The 22545-nt window shown below is 42.8% G+C and overlaps 1 long non-coding RNA gene across 1 annotated transcript; it reads left to right on the top strand.

Moving 5' to 3' along the window:
* The first annotated feature begins 7460 nt into the window (after positions 1-7460).
* Positions 7461-13796, top strand: LOC124510043 (uncharacterized). Its single transcript, XR_006961576.1, has 2 exons — positions 7461-7738; positions 13524-13796. It is a non-coding gene; the product is annotated as an uncharacterized LOC124510043 (long non-coding RNA).
* The last annotated feature ends 8749 nt before the right edge of the window (positions 13797-22545 follow it).

Raw genomic sequence — 22545 nt, 5'->3', positions numbered from 1 at the left:
GATCTGGGTGCGGGTTGCTGAAGGTTGGCATTGCCGAGGTAGTGTCTTCAGATAAGACAACGGTAAAGTTTGCCACGGCGATTGACTCCCCCCTTCATGAATGATTTACCTACGAAATGTAGAAACGATTGCATTTCACCCACAGTTTAACTTCTTTCAAAGTCCCTGCTTTATCAACTAAGTCCATGTAAATTCTGAATCCTTTGTGGTCATTTCAACAATCTTTATAGCATCTTCACCAGGAGTAGGTTCCATCTCAAAAACTACTTTCTTTTGCTCGTTCTTAAGAAACAACTCCTCATCCATTCAAGTTTTGTCATGAGATCACGACAATTCAGTCCCATCTTCCAGTTCCGCTGCTACATTCCAGTTCTCTTGCTAATATTCACATCTGCTGTTACTTCCCCCACCGAAGTCTTGAACCGTCGATTTGTAAAAAACACAATATCTGCAAAACACAACCAAGCAAAGCACCATAAAACGAGGTATGCCTGTAATCATGTCGGGCAGCTAAAATTGTAACCCGACCAAAACAGAAAACAATTTTAGAAATATGAAACCATTCTAGTAGGTAGATATTCTGCATAGAAATGACAATGAGGCGTACAGATATGGAGCGGCTTCATGCACAAGATATTTTTTAAATGCAAACCAAACTTTTCTGTAGCTTTTGATCCATACCTGGCACTTGTCCAATACGATCAGGCTTTTGGCCATTATCCTTAATTAATTCAATTCTACATTAAATTCAGTATTCTTCAATAACTCCCTTTTCCAAAAATGCATTTGAGGTATTGATGTTAACATTTTATTAATAGCTCTGCAATGATGCATTCTGTGTGACACTAATATCAAGGATCCAAAAATAAGATAAACTGGAACTCAATTTTTCCTAGGCATACTTCAATGCAATTTGTATATGTGACCAATAAATTATCCAAAAATCCAGATTTTTATTAAGTGCCTAGTATCTCTCAGATACTGTGGAAATTATGTATTCAGTGACCAGGGAGCTGTTTGTAAAAATGACCACGAATTCTCTTCTTGGAGTGTGATACTGCACTTCCCATCAAAAGGTAGAGTCTACCTTCCTATCCCTTGCATCGTAGATGGTCCTGTGACTTGTGAAAAAAAATGTGATGCAAGCGGTGGCTTTAATTCCCCAGCGAGGGTTTCCTCTCCTGCTGTATCTAGGGCCCTAACACTACCGTGTGGATGAGCCTGAGCCAGCCTGCTGGAGAAGAAACATGGAGACACATCAAGGCTCTCTGGCCAATTGCGAGACCTATCAGCAAGGCCTTCCTTAGTTATTTGGCCACCATCTAACTCATTGGCTGACTCTAGCCATTCGGCCAGCCCAGAAGAAGTCAGCTGAGCTGCCCAGACCAGAATCGCCTGACCACAGAATCACGGACTAAACACATGGTTGTTGTAGGCGCTAAACTGGGGGTGGAGGAGGTTACTAGCAAAAGCTATCTGACTGAAACAGGCAATGGTTTTACAATTCAGAACACTAGAGTCAAATGAATTCTCATTTAGGGACTTTTTTTGAAAGTGTATTTATTTATTTTGAGACAAAACGCAAGTGGGGGAGGAGCAGAGAGTGAAGAGTGAGGGAGAAAGCGAGAATCCCAAGCAGGCTCTGCACGGTCAGCGCGGAGCCACGGGCCTCGAACTCATGAACCATGAGACCATGACCTGAGCCGAAGTTGGACACTTAACCTGCTGAGCCACCCAGGTGCCCCTTTATTCAGGGACTTTTGCGGTACATTCCTATAAAGTCAAATCTGCAAAGTCTCAATTCTATGTGCCCTATAGGACAGAAAAAAACGGTATTGGATGTCCACTGAGTGCGCGGAGGCTTTGGGGAAACACCACAGCTTATTCACCAAACGTTTGCTGAGCACCTTTGGAGTCTATGGGGATACAAAGACGATCAAATAACTCAGGCTCTGCTCTCAAAAGTCTTAGTCAAGGAAATGGAAAAACACAATAGTAATCAGAGGATTAAAACAAAATCTGATAATCTCTGTGAAGGAGTCAGGCATGCTGGAGGCGGCCGGGAGGGTGAGGAAAGAGAAGGGAGGAAAGGCCCCCTCGCCCTACCACCACAGTCAGATCTGAGAGATAAGAAGAGTCAGCCAGGAGAAGTGAGGGATGGGAGTTTACAGGGTCAAGGAGAAAGGAGGGAGCCAGGATCCCATCTGTTATAACTTCAAGTAGTTCCCTGGGATTGGAAACCAGAGCGAAGAAAAGGGAAAGCAGCAGACCAGAGGGGAGGGGTGCGGCAACTGAGACACGGAGAGGTCGTGCTAAGAACCTTGAATTTTATTTTGAAGGTAAAGGGGAGCCACTGAAAGTTTTTAAGGTGGGGAGATACCATGATAAGTTTTAGAAATCTGTTTGCTCAAGTTGCCAGTAGTAGGAATGGTGAGAGGAAAGTTAAGTGGAGGCAGGTAGGCCAAGGTGAAAGCTACACTAAATGTCTTGGAATCGTGATGTCCGCGTGGGTGGGAGGATACAGGATGTGGACATGGAATTGGTGCATAAAACCCGGGTAAGGTGATTAGGAACAGGTAAAAGAAAAGATCGTTGTTAAGGGTGGATTAGGGACTTACGCAATGGGGAAGCTAGTTTGCAGGTAAGAGTTGGAAGCTGTGTTTGACATATTGAGCCTGGGGCATCCATGGGAACCCTGGATGGAAATGTCCACCGTTAACATGCTGCTGGCGAGCTCAGCAGAGACGTGGAAGCGGAAGGTGCACACTTAAGGTGATGGACCAGAGACATTCCCCAAGAGCCTCTGGGGCTATGCCCCTGGGAAAGCAACCTTCCTTTCCGGTGTCTACGTCTGAAAATGAAGATATTAATCATCATGTGACAGGGACGTGGTGAAAATTACGTGTCATGATGTTAAACACAATGCTTGGTACATGACAGGCATTTGACACGTGTTTATTGTGAATGAGAGTCAAGAAGAGAACGTGTTCAGTGAGAAAGGGCCCAGGATGGGTGGGGAAGTGGGGAGCTCCAGTATTTAAGAAACAGACTAAGGAGCAATGGATACTGAAAGAAAATAAGAGAAGAAAGTAAGAGAGCAGGAAAATAACTATTCAGAAAGCTGTTTACTAATAGAAGCCTACTGTCTTCCGAAGAAGGTCATACACACTGACCAATAATTCCTCCTCTGTGTATCTGTCCTAAAGTAATAATAGTTGTTTGTTTTTTGTTTTTGTTTTTGTTTTCATTAAGAACAGGGGCATCTAGGTGGCTCAGTTGGTTAAGCGTCTGACTTGATTTTAGTTCAGGTCATGATCTCACAGTTTGTGGGTTTGAGCCCTACATTGGGCTCGGTGCTAAAAGCATGAAGCCTGCTTGGGATTCTCTCTCTCTCTCTCTCTCTCTCTCTCTCCTCTCTCTCTCTTCCCCTTCCCCAATTTCACTCTCTCATTCTCTCTCTCTCAAAATAAGAAAAATAAACTTAAGAAATTAAGAACAATATTTGTATAAAATGTTTGTTGTGTTTTAAAAAAACATAAAGAGGGGTGCCTGGGTGGCTCAGTCAGCTAAGTGTCCTACTTCAGCTCAGGTCATGATCTCACGGTTTGTGAGTTCGAGCTCCACTTTGGGCTCTCTGCTGTGAACACAGAGCCCACTTCAGATACTCTAACCCCCTCTCTCTCTGCCCCTCCCATGCTCTCTCACTCTCTCTCTCTCTAAAATAATTGTTAAAAAATCTTTAAAAAAAAACTGTAAGGAACATAAACAGAGAAGAGCTATAAAAACTGTGGTAAATTTATAGGACTTATTTTTTGACAAGGGTGGTCGGTCAGAGTTGAGACAGTGATGAGGAATGACGATGTTCATGAACCAGAACAAAATATACCAACTATCAATAGAGATCAGATAATATGACTTGAGAATTTCTGATTTTTGTTACTTCCTTTGTTCGTTACGATGAGGATGTACTAGTCACACTCCAAAACCCCTACCTGAAAAATAAATAAATCAAAGGCAATAGAGATACTTCACTCAGGGTGGCGGGCGGAAGAGTACTCACCTTGCTTCCAACGTCACTCACAATAAGACCTCTATCTTTCTATGATGGTTTCTAATGATTCTGATGATTCCTCATCATGTAATCTTCCTCCTGCCAAACTCTGCTTGTTGGATTGTTTGAGTTTTCCTACTTCCTACCCTCCTTCCTTCTGCTGGAATCCTGCCTCATAGAGACAAATACCTGACCTCTAACTAGACAGGCCTGTTTCAAAACATACCTACCCCACCAGCCCCACCAGTCCCTGTGACCCACCTGGATCTTATCTCTAATCTCTCTTTCTAGTCAGTGACTATGGCTTTGTGCTTCCTTCAAGGCATCACTATTTCATTTCATGCTAAAAAATACCCTCGGGTCATTCTACGGACAAGTTCGGGAGTGGAAGGGAAAATCTTCAAACGCTCTAAAATCATTGCAAAATTGTGTGTGTGTGCACATATGTGCTTTTTTTTTTTCTTTTCTCTTTTTTTTTTTTTTTTTTTTTTTTTTTGAGGGAGAGGACCCATAACTTTCACCAGATTCTCAAATTTCCCATGACTCAAAAGACGGTAAGAAACAGCATTCAATTCTCATTTGGTCCTTTTGTTCTACCGGCTCCGCCAGGGTTTATCCAGCTTGGTGCCTCTTCCATGCCGGTAAGGAGCCTTGCGCAAAACAGGTATTTGGTGGCTGAATTCAACTGAATGGAGTAAACACAGATGTTGGCATTTACCAAGTTGGAAAGGGGAAATTTTTTAAAAGGAAGAGGAAACAAACAAACAAAAAAAATCCGTTAACTCCTCCAATGTAAAGATTCTATCACAACCCACACAAGCACAAAAGTGAAAGTGAAATCATTGTATTTTCTTCAAAACCTAGGGCCAGACCGGCCTGCCAGCAAGGCTAGGATTAGAGGATCAGGAGAGGTCGTGTGCAGTCCTCAATCTGCCCCTGACTCACTTCTATTTTGAGTAATAATTCTCTCAAACTCACTATACCTCATTTCCTATTTGTGCAACACGGAAAATAATTCTTGCCCCTTATCTACCCAGTGAGGAGGTCGTCAGGAAAACAGATGACACACAGAATGCTTTCTGAACACTTCATTAGGCAGTCTCCACAAATCTTTTCATCAGAAAGCCTGTGGTTGCAAAGGCCCGCTCAGCTGTGGTGCTTGTTTTGATGTCCCGATGCTTTCTTTCAGGTCTAAAATATTTCCAAATGTGCTTGAGTTTAACATCGACGGTAGGAAAAAACTTGGGCTGGAATGCACTCTGACCACACTCCAGACCAGCATTTCTCAATTTTTAACCCATATTCCCATTTGATAAGCAGTAGAAATCCCGCTCCCTCTTTAAACTTTGTATTAGGAAAACAACGGTTGATTCTCTCCCCCCTTCTCAACATACACACTTCTATAATAAATACGTCTCACAATAAAAAAGGAATGAACTATTGATTTGTAACAGCATGAATGAATCTCAAAAGCGTTATGCTCAAAACCAGTGCAAAAAGAGTACATTGTGCATGATTTTATTCACATAAAATTCTGGAAAAGCACATGACTCTACATGACAGATGAGCAGTTGTCGGGGGAGGGATGGGGTAGCAGGACAGGAGGGGCTCTAGGGAACTTTGGGGAAAGGGTGATACAGATATCCCGTATCTTGATTGTGCCGTGTTCACAATGTATGCACACGTCAAAACTTAACACATATCTGCATCCATTGTATGTGAAGTATACATCAAAAAAGCTGTTTGTAAAAGCTGTATACCCCTGGCACCTGAGTGGCTCAGTCGGTTGGGGGTCTGACTCTTGATTTTGGCTCAGGTCATGATCCCAGGGTCATGAGATCAAGCCCTGCACCGGGCTCTACAGTGAGCACAGAGCCTGCTTAAGATTCTCTCTCTCTCTCTCTCTCTCTCTCTCTCTCTCCCTCTCCCCAGCTCTCTCTCTCATAAAAAAAAAATTATTATATGCCACTGAATTACTTTCAAGGGAATTGAAACCTGTCCATGTCCCCATAAAAATTGCTCTAAAACATGAGCTTACCGACCCTCTAGACTGAGTCTTTGATTCATTCTTTAACCCCCAAGACTCAGTACAGCAAGCAAGCATTTAACACTCAGTACTCCCCATTTCCACAGAGGCCTGGTGGTTTCAGGCCGCGTGCGCTCATTGCGTTCTCTCCCTGCAAGTGACCTCCTGCTTCTTTCTTCTGCTCTTCACGCTTTATTCCAGATGCAGCTCAGGAGTCTCCTGCAGCCGAGTCAGCCCCCTTCTTGGGCTCCTGTAACTCCTGGGCATATTTCTTGCCTCTACTCACCACTTCCATGAACCTGTACACCTAAAGGGGTTCTTAACCATTTATTGTGCCTCAGTCACCTTTGGCAGTCTTGTGAAGGCTTCCCAGAATAAGGTAAACTACACAGGCGCGTGCAATGAACTGATCACGACATATGGTTGTCAAACTATCAAAACACATATTTGATGTAATAACACGTGCCTTTTCACGGATGTATTAAATGACAATATCCAGCGGCAGGTCAAATAACTGCCATTATTTCAAAGTAGCGATATGTATATGCAATATTTCAAGAGAGCTGCACACAGCTGTGATGGGATATGTATATGAAAATACATGTGTTTCCTGGTGACCACGGGTCACAGGTACGGCTGATGCTACTGTGTTTTCCATCACCGTTTCTTTCTGAAGGAAATACTGCGTTGCAGTTAGAGGTTACTGAAAACGTAATTTTTTCTCCATTCAAGTTCACAAAGCCGCTGAATGCCATCCAAGGACAAGGATCCATGGACACCTGAATAAGAACTGCTCTTTGGAGAGGCTGTGTACTATTTATCTTTGTGTTCTCAGTGCTCTTAGCCACTCAGGGGGCAAGGGAAGCTGAAGGGCCCGGGACAAAACACTGTGACGATAACAATGACAATATTACGTAGGAATTCAAAAACAAAGACAAATAATTTCTCCCGTTAATAATTGTTACCATCGCTGCTAGTCTGTTTCCACCAAACTATGTCCTGGAAAACTGTTCGCTCAATGCCAAGGAACTTCAGATACATCTACCTGAAACCGCATCGTTCTTTGGCCACCTTGTAACATAGTCTGTAATTCGCCAAGTGTTAACATTAAGCCAGGAAAAGAGAGTATATAAAGACTGAGGAGATCTAGCGGAAGTCAACTCCCTCACCATGACCTCACTGTGTCCATCCGATGTGACCTTCACATGGATGGTGTGGCTCTAGATACATGAGGAATGTAAGAAATTCCCTTGGCTCAGTCTTTTCCTCCTCATTGCAGCAGACGATAATGCAAGATGCTTTGTCCCAACCACGCCTCTCTCTTAATATTTCTAAATACTTCCTTTCTTCTCTTTACTGTTGCAGTTCTTGTTGAGAGCATTTCGTAAGAGTGTAAAAATAATGAAGTAGGTTCAAGTGAACTGGAGTAACAATGGAGCACCTTGTGGGGAAAAACCCTGTTCGCTGTGAATTTTCACATGACCCTCTTCGGTCTCATGCTGCAGATTCAGCCATGCGCTCTGGGGCCCAGCTGGTGTGTGGAGGCTCAGGCCACAGAAGGAAAAGGCATCTCGTCCGCCTCCCACTCTGTGGGACCCATTTCCTCCAGTATTTGAGGAGGATTGGTTTCTTCACTTCCAGCAGAGTTCACGTGAACTAAGGTGAGTTTAAAATTTTGACCTTAAAGCCTCTGTTTTCACTCCCACCCAAGAAATTTTTAGAAGCCACTCTTACCCTAAATCAGTCAGATTCAAAAGAATGTTGAGCAAGCCTGTTATCCACCCACACCCCTACCCTGTCGGAGCCCTAAACATCTGCAACATTAAAAATGAGATAAGCAGTTTAGGAAACAGTATGTGAAGATAGTGGCTTGTTGCCTGAACAAGGACTTGGGAGGTCCCGCAGAACTACCGAGTGAGGACAGACCCCACTTGCTGGAGGAGAGAGGCACAACTCTGAAGTAAGCTGGCTGATGTGCAGAACATTCTGCCCGTGGCAGAAATGAGCGTCTTTCCCGTCTCCACTCTCTCGCCCTTCGTCCACAAACATGTTCAAGTTGATTGCATTGTAGAGTAGTAACAACTACCTTTACACCACTTCTCCCCAAAGTTAGCAAACTGCCACCCCATTATCTCTGTGTTCTAACTTCTTAAGTGCAGTCCACAGCTGGTGTCCTCACTTCCTCCCTATTGCTCTCTTCTCTAACCTCCCTCAACTCTGCCTCCAGCCACCAGCCTCCATGCTGGATTGTAGTCTGTAAGAAAGGAGAATGTCAAAATCAAGGACTCCATAATTGCCAACTGGATCCAATGGATGGCTTGGAGTCCTTGGCTGGCCCAGTCCAGATGACACCTGACACTCCTTCCACCTGAAAACAGTCCTCCCTGCTCTCCTTCTACTTCTTAGTTGTACCTGCAATGTCTAGTTTGATGTCCACATCTTAACCCAAGTTCAAATGGTTGCAAAGAATCTAGTTTATGGTGCTTTGTACATGCACAAGATCCTTCATAGTCAATAATTGTACATTATTCTTTTTTTCTGTTTTAAGTCGTATTTTCCATTCCATTTCCCCCCAGGTGTTTTTCTTAGTTTTCCTGAAATATAAATCACATATCATACAATCCATCCACTTTGAGTGTATAATGCAATGGTTTTTGGAATGTCCAGAGTTGGGCGATCATCACCAGAATCCACGTTACAACATTTTCATCACCCCAAAAAGAAACCTTGTACTGACTGGCAATTACTCCCCTTTCCCTGGTCCCCTACCACAGCCCTAAGCAACCACTAATCTACTTTCTGTCTACGGGTTTGCTTATTCTGGGCATTTCATACAAATGGAATCATACAATATGTAGTCTTTTGTGACTGGCTTCCTTCACTTCGCATAACGTTTCAGGGTTCATCCATGTTGCAGCATGTATCTGTACTAGTTCCCCTGTATAATCCAATAATATTCCATTATACGGATATACTACATTTTATTTATTCATCAGTTGGTGGACATTTGGGCTGTTTCTACTTTTTGGCTATTGTAGACACTGCTGCTAGAAACATCCATGTACAAATTTTTGTGTTACCCACAGATGTTAAACCCAATTTATTTCTGTTTCAAAGTCTTTTGTTATCAATAAGCTTTTCATCTATCTCATCCACAAACTATATACATAAATTAAAAATTAAATTAAAAATTAGAAATAAAAATTAAAAGAAAAAAGTTTCTGTGACCATAATTCACCAAATACATGCAAAAAAATTGGACTGAATAGTAATACTGAGTAGTAATAAATTCCAATTATTGGTAATACACAATCAAAGCATCAGAAGTATATTGCAAAATTTGACAATTATTAAACATAATAAGTAAAATTTGGAGGGGGTTCCTGGGTGGCTCAGTTGGTTGAACGTCTGACTTCGGCTCAATTCATGATCTCGCGGTTTGTGAGTTCAAGCCCAACATCGGGCTCTGTGCTGATGGCTCAGAGCCTGGAGCCTGCTTTGGATTCTGTGTCTCCCTCTCTCTCCCTGTTCCTCCCCCACTTGTGGGCGCTCTCTCTCTGTCTCTCAAAAATAAACTTAAAAATTTTTTAAGTAAAATTTTGTTGGAAATATATCCATTACTAGAGATGAACGGGGTTTATTTTCCAAACATTAGTTCATAGGTCTGTGGATGCCTTTGAATCACACTGAAATAGTTTGGCATAATTACATCTTACTACTTTTTTTTTTTTTTTTCCAGATGCAATCACTGAGAAACACTTCAAAATACACAAGTGAGGGCACCTGGGTGGCTTTATCGGTTGAGTGTCCGACTCAGGTCATGATCTCACGGTTTGTGAGTTCGAGCCTCACTTTGGGCTCTGTGCTGACAGCTCAGAGCCCGAAGCCTGCTTCAGGTTCTGTGTCCCCCTCTCTCTCCACCCCACCCCTGCTTGTGCTCTGTCTCTGTCTTTCAAAAATGAATAAACATTAAAAAAAATTTAACAAAATACACAAGTGAAGGAATGGAAGTATTCTACTTACACCATTGTTGCTCAAATCTTTGACATCCAGGCTAGCCAGAACCCCACAATCACTTTGTAATCTATCATCAAAAATTATGTTTAGGTCTCCCTCCAAAAGTGCTAAAAGCAAACAGCCAAAACCACCTGATTCGTAAAAGGAAGTGTGGCCCAGTCCTTAGTCACTCACTTTCTCACACCTGCGTCAGTATTTAGAATGGCCCCTTTGTTTGGAGCCCAGGTTTTTGTACACTCCCCAAACACATCACAGTACGATGGTAGAGAGGCAAGAGGGGTGCCTTTTTCCTGTAAAGTGGGAAGCTGACTTGTTCTCAGGGGGATCTATTTCAGAAAAGGGTGTAAATATGGACAATGAACACCTGAAAATTGCTTCCCTCACCCAGACTGTGATTTCATTTCCTACAACCACTTTGACTCTCAACTCCACAGCTCCAGATCAGCCTCCACTGAGGCCCAGACCCGCAGCCCACAGTGCACTGCTTGGCCAGCCCTCAGGTCCCTCAAGAGTCCCACATACAGCTAATCGCCCCCGAAATCTATCTCCCTGCCCATATTCCCAGGCACCCTCATCCATTCTGTTCACCACCCTGCCACTACATTAGTATGCTACACTATGCTACTATGATCTAGTCACTGACCTACTTGAAATCCTTCATGGGTGCCCCAGATCTATCTTGAACTTTTGCACATAAAGCATCTCCTCCAAGAGACAGAGTGAAGCCAGATCCTCTCCAGAGAAAGGGTGCAAGTTCTCAGCCTCTAACCTTCTAACACCCAGCTAAGCCATCCAGGAGACAGGATAGGTTAGTAGTTAAAAGGATGGACTCTGGAATGGGACCACCTGATTAAAGGCATTCATTCGAGGGGTAACCTTGGGTGAAATCTTTGACCTCTCTGAGCCAGTTTCTTCACCTACAGAGGATAATAATACTATCTTTCTTAAAGGGTAGGTATAAAGATGAAATGATGAAATGTATATAATGTGCTTAGTACAGTGCGTGACACATGATAAATTCGAGTAAGACCTCAATGGATCCTAGTGGCCAACATCATGAAATAAACCACCAATGTCTTAAGTTGAGAATCCAAAGCCATTTCAAATTGGGAAAGCCCCTTTTCCAGCCTCATCTCCTGTCTCTCCCCAACGTTTCCCCCACAAGCTCCCCATACCATACCACTTGCTCTCCTCCTCCTCTCTCCCAAATCAGCTTTTCACAGCCCTGAGTCTTTGCTTTCAGCCTTCCTCTCAGCTAGAATTCTTTCTTTACCATCTGCCTGGTGAATGGCACCTTCCCAACAGCCTCCCTGGTTGTTTTGTCTCAAGTCTCCTTTGCTGATCACTCTTCTTCTTCCAGAACTCTCAGTGTTGGAGTGCCCTAAAGCTCAGTCCTTGGACCCCTCCTCTTCTCTATCAATGCTCCCTTTATGATCTCCCTAAGTCACCAGTCTTTGAATATTTATATGCTGATCATTTCCAAATATGTCACCAGATCAGACCTCTCTTTCCACTCATTGACCTCCACTTGGATATCCAGTGGACGTCTCAACACGGACAAATGTGAAGTCTTAGTCTTACCCGCAAGTCTGCTTCATCTAATCTGCATGTTGCCCCCCAAATGTTGCTGGCAAACTCCAGCCTTCCTACTGCTCATGCCAAAAATATTTCATATCTAACCCATGATAAGTCCTACTGGTCGTACCTTCAAAATATGTCCAGAATCTGATCACTTCTTATCCCCTGTACTGTCATGAACCCTGGTCAGAGCCATTATCCTCTCTTGTCTGGATTACTAGTCTCCCTGCTTCAAACTTGCCTCTGCAAGTCTCTTCTCAGTATAGCAATTGGAATGACCTTTTCGAAACCTCAGTCTCATCATGTCCGCCTCTGCTCAAAACCTAGCAATGGCTCCATATTTCTTCACATTTCTTTCATTATAAAACTCAAAGTCCTTTTTTTCCCTTAATGTTTATTTATTTATTTTGAGAGCAAGTGAAAGCGAGAGCAGGGGAGGGGTGAGAGAGAGGGAGAGAGAATCCCAAGCAGGCTCCACACTGTCAGCACAGAGCCTGACATAGGGCCCAATCTCACAAACTGTGAGATCATGACCTGAGCCAAAATCAAGAGTCAGATGTTTAACTGACTGAGCCACCCAGGTACCCCCTCAATCATTAAGATAATGCTTAACAGTCCAACTCCTTTACTTCTCTAACCTCACTTTCTATTACTTCCCCCCACAAGCTCTGTTCCCGGCACACTGCCTTCCTTTTTATTCCTAAATCTGGCCAGTAGGCAATTTTCTATTTGCCTTAGCTATTTTCTCTGCCTGAGGACCTTCCACCAAGATCCCCACGTGACTAACTCCCTCAGCAACTTCAAATCTTTGCTTATATCTCATCTTCTCCATGAGAACTCCCCTGACCCGAGCTGGGGCTCAGTCATAGCCACCTGAACCCAGAGCATTTCTATTCTCTATGTGGTTTCCCAGGTTGCTCTATGCCAGAACTAGTCTTACCTGGGCCTCTGAGGAAGTGAAAATTAAAAATTCACTTTGCTGAGTCTCTCCTCTGGTCCCACGCTAGGTCTTGTGAAGAAAAGGAACCATCCTGATTTCATAGGGATCAAGTCACTTGACCCAGATCACCAGGCTTATAAACAACAGAGACGCAGAGCCATGTCGGCCTGATGCCTACACTGCACCCTTTCTTCAGACCACTCTGCTGAATGCTAGATGCTCATGTCCTTGCCCTGCCCCTCTACCTGTAGAATGTTAGCCTACTTCCGGTTCTGGAGAGTCAAATGAAAGGCAGTTAGCTTAGGGGTTTCTTTTTTTGTTCTTTTAATGCCAAGTCATTGTGTTATGTCCATCAATCTAAGGTGGAAACAAACAAAACACATGTGTAATACATTCCACGTTTTCATCTATAGGTGCTAATGACAGAATCGCTTTGAGCAAGAAGGTGTGCTAAGTTAGAATCTTGCTCTGCGTCCCGCTGGGCTCCTGGGTGGCTATTTGCAGTCTTCCGGCCCTTTCTTCTCTTTCTCCCGTCCCCACCCCCTCCTTAATTGTTCTCCAAGAGAAAACAAGAACTCCAACCAACTGATGATGTTCTTTCCATATTTAACATTCCTTGTCGGTGAGTAGTCATTTTTATGAGCTAAGAGGCACTCTCCACAGTGACACCAGGGCTAGAATCATTCTCCTGGGCTCAGATTCTCACTCTGCCACTGTCTAGAAGCACTATGCGAATGATTTAGCCTCTAAGTTTTAGTATACTCAGCTTTAAGCTATTAAAAACAAAAGCTCTTCCTTTATGGAGACTATAAGGATGTTCAGAGAGAGTGCAACTAGGTACTTAGCACTGTCGCTGCACAGAGCAAGTGAACACTGGGGGGGACAGTACTTATTTTGTTGTTATTCCACAGGTGCTGGCTGGGAGATCTCGGTGCCCACTGCTCCATCCATGAAGCGATCAAGCCGCTGCTCCCCACCCAAGACTTAACACGCTCTGGAAGACAGTCATCTTAACTGGTTCTACAGTCAACGTTCATCTCGTGAAATGACCTTATTTGTTAATACTAGTAAACAGAAATTTCTGACTTCCTTGTTGAAGGAATGTTGTCATTGAGTTCCGAATGCTTACCTTAAAGGGAACCACTTTCATATTATAGAAATAAAATAGCCACTCTAAATACAAATGGTTACGAATTTTATCTTTATCTATAATCCACATTCCCAGCAAGCGTTCTGTAAACTTTCTTTCCGATTCTCAGGAAACTGCAGCTTCCTGCCACTTCCCCTATTAATCCAGTTGTAGTCACATCTCCTCACTGTCTATTCAACTACATGATCAAATAAGAAAACAGACTTACTGAAAGTTCGACTAAAGTTAGACACCAGCTCTCAATATCTAGTTCATTACTGTTACGCTTTTATGACTAATTCTTTGAAAGATAGCTAATTCAAGAAGCTTAGTTATGCAAAACTTCAGAATAATGGCAAAGACCATTTCTTTTTTCCTTTTTTCTAAACATTGTAAGACAACTGCTTTACCATTTATATTCATTTTCACTTTCCAGGAACAGGAAGAAATATTTAAAGAATTTCACCAACAAATCACCAGACAGAAAGAGGATTTACCAGACTATTAGAAATCTCTGAAAACAAGTTTAAAAGTTAATAATAAGTTACTATGCATGATCCCCGTTCCAGTCTTCTTATTCGTATCCAAATAACAACATACCAGCTAGCTGCTCACAGTTTTATTTTCTGCGGTACTTTTCCTAGGTGCAAAAATGTTTGACCCTGCAGACTAGGTGACTCAGCACATTCAAATTGCAGATCTCAGGTTTAGAGGGTGGATGCCCTCCTCTCCTCTTGAAAGTACTGCAGAGAAGATACCAGGATGGAATTTTCTTCCTCTTCTTCTTCTTCTTCTCTTGAGGTTTGAAAGGTCAAAGATGATAAACATATGCCTCTCTAACAATGAACAAATGAACGAACGAATGAATGAACAAATATAAAACAAAGAGAAATAAGATTGGCAGAAAAACAATTCTATCTGATTGCTAAAGAGATTATAGTACTGACACATTAGCATTTAAATTGCCCCAGAAGGACATGGGGGGAAACACCTCACTGATGCTAAGGTGGTAGGGAAGCTGGTAAAGTTTGCACCTTTTTTTCTACTATTGTTTAACTGGAACGGTTCTTTCCAGTTCGTCCTGTTCCAGGATGAACAGACCGCGGTGAAGGTGAAACAGGCATTATTAAGAAAGCTAATAGTTCACACAAAGGCAAATTAACTCATTTTTTTTTTTTTAATTACAAAGACGATGAAGCTGAGTCATGGAGACTTTTGAGCACTATTCTTTTCTAGAGATACATATACTAGTGGTTCCCCAAACTTGCAGATGATCAAACCACAAGGGGAGGTTTTTATAAATGTACATCTACAGTCCCCTTCCTGCCCCCAATTCTGATTCAGTAGGCGTGTGGGGTGGGGCCCTGCAATCTGTAAAACACTCACCCCACCGACTCCTTTGCAGGGCTAAGTTTGGGATCAGACAGCAGATAAACAAAGGTGCAGCAAAACAAATGGTGAACCACACCTCCCCCAGCCCGACTATAAATCTTGTGGATAAAAGAGAGTTCTTGTAAAATTTAGGAGGATGCATCCTCGAATGCTAACGCTGTTAGTAAATATCAGTGGTATTCTTCATTGTCTTAACTTTTAAAATTCCCAATGAAATCCTAACCTTAAAAAGTTATTTCAGGACATGACCTTGTCTCCCGGTTCCTGTTTATAGTGATGAGCTCCACATATCTCTGCGCCTGAAACAAAGACTCCTGAGCCAGGCCCTGTGTTTGCTAATTTCCTTCAATTCGCTCCCTTAATCTTCACAGCAACCCCTGGAAATAGCTACTCCTATCCCTGTTTCACAGACGAGGAAGCGGAGGCTAGGAAAAGCAAATCGTTTTAGGGATAAAGCCAAGATGTAAACGATGTATCTTACTGGCTTGGTTGGGTTGGTTGGTTATTTGGCGGAATTTACACATGAGATTTGGATCTGTTCTTTAAAAAATCTCAGGCCCGGTAGAATCCTCAGACACTCGGCAACAACGATTGGGGTGGGCATCGTGCCAGGTGCCGGGCAGATACGAAGAGATACAAACAGCTCCCTGCCAGAGAAGGGCCCTTCCTGGCCCCTCACAGGGTGGTGGAGAGGAAGAAGGAGTGATATCCCACGAGGTTCTTCTGGACTTCGTTCAATTATCCGTCCCATTGTCTCCAGGAGCACAGTCTTTGCCATCTGAACTGTCACATCTGCACTCTTGATTCAGAAATGTGTTCACCCAAATTGTGGGTGCAGAAGGCCGTGTGAGGGACACTGGTGGGAGGGGCTGACTGGGGCCCTCTTTGAAAGCCTTCACAGAGGATGTGGCTTGTGAGCTAAATGTTGAAGGATGAAAAAGACTTCACTAAGCAAAGGGGAGAAAGGGTGTTCTAGGCCCAGAGCAGCATGTGCAGAACCTGCCTGGTCTAGCAGGAGACCTTAAGGCTAAGGCACAGCTGAGGGCAGGGGCCACAGAGTGGGGAGGGAAGCTACACAAAGACAAAGAAAGGGATTGTATGCTGTGTGAGGAGTTTAGATTTTAAAACATGCACAAGGAGCCAACAGTGGTTTTAATGCAGCAGTCACAAGACAGAATTTGTATTTTATTTTATTTTTTAATGTTTTTTTCATTTTTGAGAGAGAGAGAGAGAGAGAGAGAGAGACAGAGCGTGAGCGGGGGAGGGGCAGAGGGAGAGGGAGACACAGAATCCGAAGCAGGCTCCAGGCTCTGAGCGGTCAGCACAGAGCCCGACTTGGGGCTCAAACCCACAGACCGGGAGACCATGACCTGAGTCAAAGTTGGACGCTTCAGCGACTGAGCCACCCAGGTAGCCCCTGAATTTGTATTTTAGAAAGCCAGTGCTTGCCACGGGGTGGAGAAGGAGCTGTACACAAGCACACAAGGAAGGCTGGTGGGACATGCCAGGACACATCCAGTCCAAACTAGCACAAGGATCCTGAGGTTAAAGGAGGGACTTCTTTGGAGAAATTTCTCAGGTTGAGGGTGCAAGCTTTGGAGTCTGGTGGCTGAAAACTGGCTTCAGACCTCTGTCTGTGACTCACAGGCAAGTTTTGGGCAGCCACTTAGGTGGCCGGCTGCAGGCTGAGGGGAAGAGGGGAGAGTACGGGAGCCTCCAAGGTCTCTAAGTGGGCGGGTGAAGGCACATGTCATCAACCAGGCTGGGGACACAGAAGAAAGACCTGTGTCTGAAGGAAAAGGCAGTGCGTTTGGTTTTGAACATGTAGAGTTTGGGATGCCTACAGGATTTTCTTTCCAATAGGTAGTTGGAGACACAGATTTTAAAAATGGTCAGAACCAGAAGAGCAGATTCATGAGTCATTTGAGAGCACATTTGAAGCCCTGGAAATGGAATTTCGGGGAACGCTAATTCATAGGGCATATTGACGGGAACCAGAGTAGCGATTATTTTGTTCAAAATGGAACCTGTAGTTCAGGTTTATCCGAAACACATATAACAAATACACGCTGAGCACCAACTACATGCCAGGCACTGCCCTGGAGCCTACGATTTGAACATGCAGACCAAGCCAGTAAGAGCTCACACTGTCACTGGGGAGATAAGGCAGTCCACCCACTGTGGGAAGACCACTCAGAGGGAAGTAGGCAGAGGGCAGAGATGTCGAGTGCCTGTGGGAGGCCCATGCTAGCTCCAGGGGTCAGGAGCCTCCTTCTAAGCCCTTTATGGGCATTATCCCATTAATCCTTACAAAAACCCAATGAGGTAATATGGTTATTATCTTCACCTTAAAAATAAGGAAACCAACCTATAGAGATGTTAAGTAACTTGCCCCTAGTTACTTGCTAGGTAACAAGGGAAGAACAAGACAGGGATTTTACTAGCTTACAGCTAGTAAGCTTTTCGAGAAGCCCTTGACCCAAACAATCTAGCTCCAGACAGAGTTCATGCTCTTCCCTCCTCCATGAATTGCCTCTCGCTGTCTGATAAATGCTCAGAGAAAATGAGACTTAAAGAAGGAAGAAGAGATTAACAGCACATCACAGTGGTTAAGAGCACAGTGGTTCAGGTTGTATCTGGAAATAGCAAGCGGTTGGTGTCTGCTATATTATTATTTAAAGCATGGCAGCTTCACAAAGAAGTGGTCAGAAGTCCCAAATTTAAATGTGAGCTCACTATTTGCTAATTCTGTAACCTGGGAACAGAAAATGACCTCTATGAACCTGTTTGTCTTTTTTTTTTTTCATCTAGAAAATAAATCTAACTCACAACTCAAAGATTATCCTGAAGATAAAGGGATATAACCACATGAAACACATATCAGTCTTGAGCACACAATGTTGGCCTCAACAGCTGGTGGAGCTGGAGAAAGGTCCCCGTTGCAGATAACACACCATCACTTCTGCATAAAAAGCTGAAGCTCAGAGTGGACACAGCATCTAAAACAAGATTGTTGGGGAACCTGGCTGTGTCAGTCCATGGAGCATGCAATCTTTAATCTCAGGGTCATGAGTTTGAGTCCCATGAGATTACTTAAAAAAAAAAAAAAAAAAAAGTAAACAGGGCACCAGGGTGGCTCAGTCGGTTAAGTGTCCGACTTCAGCTCAGGTCATGATCTTGGAGTTCGTGGGTTTGAACCCCTTGTTGGGTTCTGTGCTGACAGCTCAGATCCTGGAGCCTGCTTCAGATTCTGTGTCTTTCTCTCTCTGCTCCTGCCTTGCTCATGCTCTGTCTCTCTCTCTCTCTCTCTCTCAAAAATAAATAAACATTAAAAAGAAAAAAAAAAAACAACTACTACAGTTAAAAAAAAAGTAAACAAACCAAGATTGTTAATGATTATTAATTGTTAATAGCAATGAATAACTGATATTCTGACAAAAAAACCTAGGTGGGATAAAAATGTCACTTTGGGAACTCCAACTGGTCTTAACAGTTATTAAAGAAAAGTAAATTAATTTTATGAGCCACTGTGAAAATTAGCTTAGGTACACTAAAGGGAAGTTTATTTCACTGAAACTCAGGCCCTTCCAAAGTGACTCAATCAGAAAGGACAGGCTTCTTCTGCACTGTACCTTTTCTCCCTCTACTTTCCTCAATCTAAGATAAGAATATTGGCCAGGTGCCTGGCTGACTCAGTCAGTAGAGCCTGAGACTCTTCATCTTGAGGTTGTAAGTTTGGGCCCCACATTGGGTATAGAGATTATTTAAAAATATAAAACCTAAAAAAATAAAGTAAAATAAAATATTGCCCCCTACAAGGTAGAAACAAAATTTCAAAATGAAAGCAAATTAGCTCTTGGGAAGAACAGACACCAAGATCCCAAAGTGCCACATAAAGTTCCATAAGAGGGACCTCCACTGGGCCATGGGGGTCCAGGAAGATGGCTCTCAGCTGGCAGGCTCAGGCATGGGTGTAAAAAGAGCATTTGATCATGGCTTTGAAGGACAACCTACAGGGGGCACCTGGGTGACTCAGTCGGTTAAGTCTGACTCTTGATTTCAGCTCAGGTCATGATCTCTCGGTTTGTGAGATCGAGTCCTGTGTGGGGCTCTGTGCTGACAGCACAGAGCCTTCTTGGGATTCTCTCTCTCCCTCTCTCTCTGCCCCTCCCCTGCTCACACTGGCTCCCTTTCTCTGTCTCTCTCTCAAAAATAAGTAAATAAGTAAACTTAAAAAAAAAAAAAAAAAGAAGAAGAAAGAAAGAAAGAAAGAAAGGAAAGAAGGATAAACTACAGTGGCCCCTGGCTGGCTCAGTTGGTAGAACATGAGCCTCTTGATCTTAGGGTTGTGAGTTCCAGCCCCATGTGGGGGGTAGAGTTTAAAAGTAAATAAATATATATCTAAAGGACAAACTACAGTTGAAGAGAACACCAGCAAGGTGCCTCCTCTGGCATCAACCACTCCCCTAGTCCTGACCACCCAGCCACAGAGGCAGCTCTGTTCTTCAGTGCACCTGGGCCATCCCTGCCTAGAAGCAGCTCCAGGTGAGCAACATGCCTGGGCTGTGAGTGAGCTTCATACGGCTCTTCTCAGGAGGAATATCGCCTCCTCTGCAAAGCCTTCCCTGAGCACCTGCCCTTCTAAGGCTCCCACGCCGATATGCCCACGTACCCTGGACTCCCCACCCCAGCCCCTTGCCCAACACACCCAACTCCACACAAAGTCACATGAACATTCCATTTCGCTTTCTTTATAGTACTTACAACTATGAAAAATGATCTTGTTTGTTTGTTTGTTTTTACTGGTTTCTTTCTGCCCCTCCCATCCTCTGCTAGAAATCGTAAGCTCCGTGCACGCCTAGATATTGCCTTTCTGGTTCACCCTTACATTCTCGGCACCTGGCAGGAAGTAAAGAACTCACTAAATATTTATTGAATCAATAAAGTAACACAGAAGAGCGTGATCAAGTTGCAGAGGCAGAAAAACAAGAGCTGCATTTGAGAAAATGGTGAGTAGCTCATTTTGGTGCAGCCAGGCACGTACAGAGGAGGCTACGCGGGCTGCTTGCAGAGCGTCTGGCTGGGGCCGCCGCGGTTTGGATTGAGCAGATAGTGGAGAGCCTCTGAAGTGTCTGGCCCGGAGAGCCTCTGAACAGATCGGTCCTTAGGGAAGGACTGCAAATATAATGAACTGAAAGGAAGCTAGAAAACCCGAGAGAAAACCACTGGTTACCACTAAAATTGGCAAAAATTAAGAAGCCCGATAGGGACGTAATGTACAGCTTAGTGAAGATAGTTAACCATACCGTATTGCATATTTGAAAGTTGCTTAAGAGATCTTAAGAGTCCTTATCACAAGAAAAAAAATGTTTTTAAATAAATTTTAAAGCAAGCAAGTCTAACAAGTGTTGAGAGTATTTAAGGAACAGTTTTCAAACAGTTGAAAATCAATTTGGTGATATCTCTTGAAAGTGATATTTGGCATATTTAAAATGTAGTGATTCTACATGCTGGTATCCAGCCTAAAAAACTAACACCTGTATCTGACATAGGTAAAAATAATTTACCTAAAAATAATAAGCATTGTTTATGTTCGCTAACATTGTAAAACAATCCATATCTCCCTAATAGTCTGTGTTGTGTATGAATCAATAAGCAAATAAAAGAATGATCCTGTAAAAAAATAAAATAAAATAAAATAAAACTTTAATATAAAAAGATCCCATATCCACTAATGGACTGATTAATAAAATACAGTATTATTCATACCATGAAATACCAGGAAATTATAAATAATTTATATCTGGTATATTTATATATAAATATAAATAATATATATGGATAGATATAATGCAAACATTCAGTGAAAGTAAGCAAATCATAGAAAAATAAGTACACATGGAACCATTCATATGAATTTAAAATCATAAAACAATACTACATATTAATTATGGGTGCCATAAACATATAGAAAATACATATTTTTTATACGTTTATTTTTGAGAGAGAGAGAAAGAGCATGCATGAGTGGAGGTGGGGCAGAGAGAGCAGGGAACAGAGGATTTGAAGCGGGCTCTGTGCTGACAGCAGTGAGCCCGATGTGGGGCTTGAACTCATGAACTGTGAGATCATGACCTGAGCCAAAGTCGGATGCTCAACTGACTGAGCCACCCAGGAGCCCCCGTATATAAAATATTTTTAAAGCACATATCAAACTAAACAGGGGTTCTATGAGGTGAGGACAGAAGGAAGAAATGGAAGTCGAATTAGTATTCAAAGGAAACTTGACCTTATCTCCAATGTTTTATGTCATTAAAAAATTGAAACAGATATGACAAAAATAACAATAGCTGTTAATTTGGGGTGATGAGAATATAGTCCATCACTTGGAATCAGAAAAGGGATGCTTGACACTGATGGAAAGCCTGAAGGGCTCTCAGGACTGGGTAGATTGGTAGAGGGTCTAAACAAGTCTGAAAGCATGGAAAGTTCAAATTTATACTTTTTTTTTTTTTAATTATGAGAGGCACCATTAAGAAAACTAACAAACATTGGATTCCATTTTTGAAAGGTTTGCTGTGTTAAGGAGGCCTCGACTTGATGTCCAGCAAGAAGACAGAATTCAAAACCCAAGCTGGTGCTTAATAGTGGTCCTGGGAAAGTGAGGACAAAAATGGGTGCCTCAATTTCCTTCAAAACAAACAAACAAATAACTTTTTTAGGGTCTCTAGAGGATTCACTCTGTACTCTTGGTCTCTAGAGGATTCACTCTGTACTTTTGGTCTCTAGAGGATTCACTCTGTACTTTTGGTTTGTTTACAACACATACAGAAACCCATACTCAGTGCCCTCCACTCAATGAATAAATATTAGTTTCCCTCTTTGAAAGTCAGGTTACTAAATTTAAATACACGTTTCTAGAAGGACTGGGGGGATTCTGATCCCTGACAAGCAATTAACCATTCCAGTAAGGCAACTTGTTAACAGTTTCCTTTCAGTAAGCAACATAGATTAACAGAGCAAACAAGGACCCAAATTCACAATGTTCAAACATAAAACTGTATTTTGAAGTCAAACTCCCTATTCTTACATAAAGATTATCAACTTCTAATTTTCAAAAGAATCCACTTACCCTTATAGTGGTGCCTGACTGGCTCAGTCAGTACAGCATGTGGCTCTTGATCTTGGGGTTGTGAGTTCAAGCCCCATGTTGGTGTAGAGATTACTTAAAAATAAAAAAAAAAAAAAAGGAATGCATTTGCCTTTATTAATATGTACCCCCTCTAATATTTCATAATTACATGTTTGTTTAGTGCCAGCCTATCCTTTTATAATGTGTTTTGCAACCTCTGAAAAAGTCAATAGTCTGGGGCGCCTGGCTGGCTCAGTCGGTAGGTAGTTGCAGTCATGCA

The sequence above is a fragment of the Lynx rufus genome, unplaced genomic scaffold (assembly GCF_022079265.1).
Source record: "Lynx rufus isolate CCGP_SWC_20201006 ecotype Redwood Valley unplaced genomic scaffold, mLynRuf1.p SCAF_15, whole genome shotgun sequence".
NCBI lineage: Eukaryota > Metazoa > Chordata > Mammalia > Carnivora > Felidae > Lynx > Lynx rufus.
This window is presented reverse-complemented; position numbering and strand designations above follow the sequence as displayed.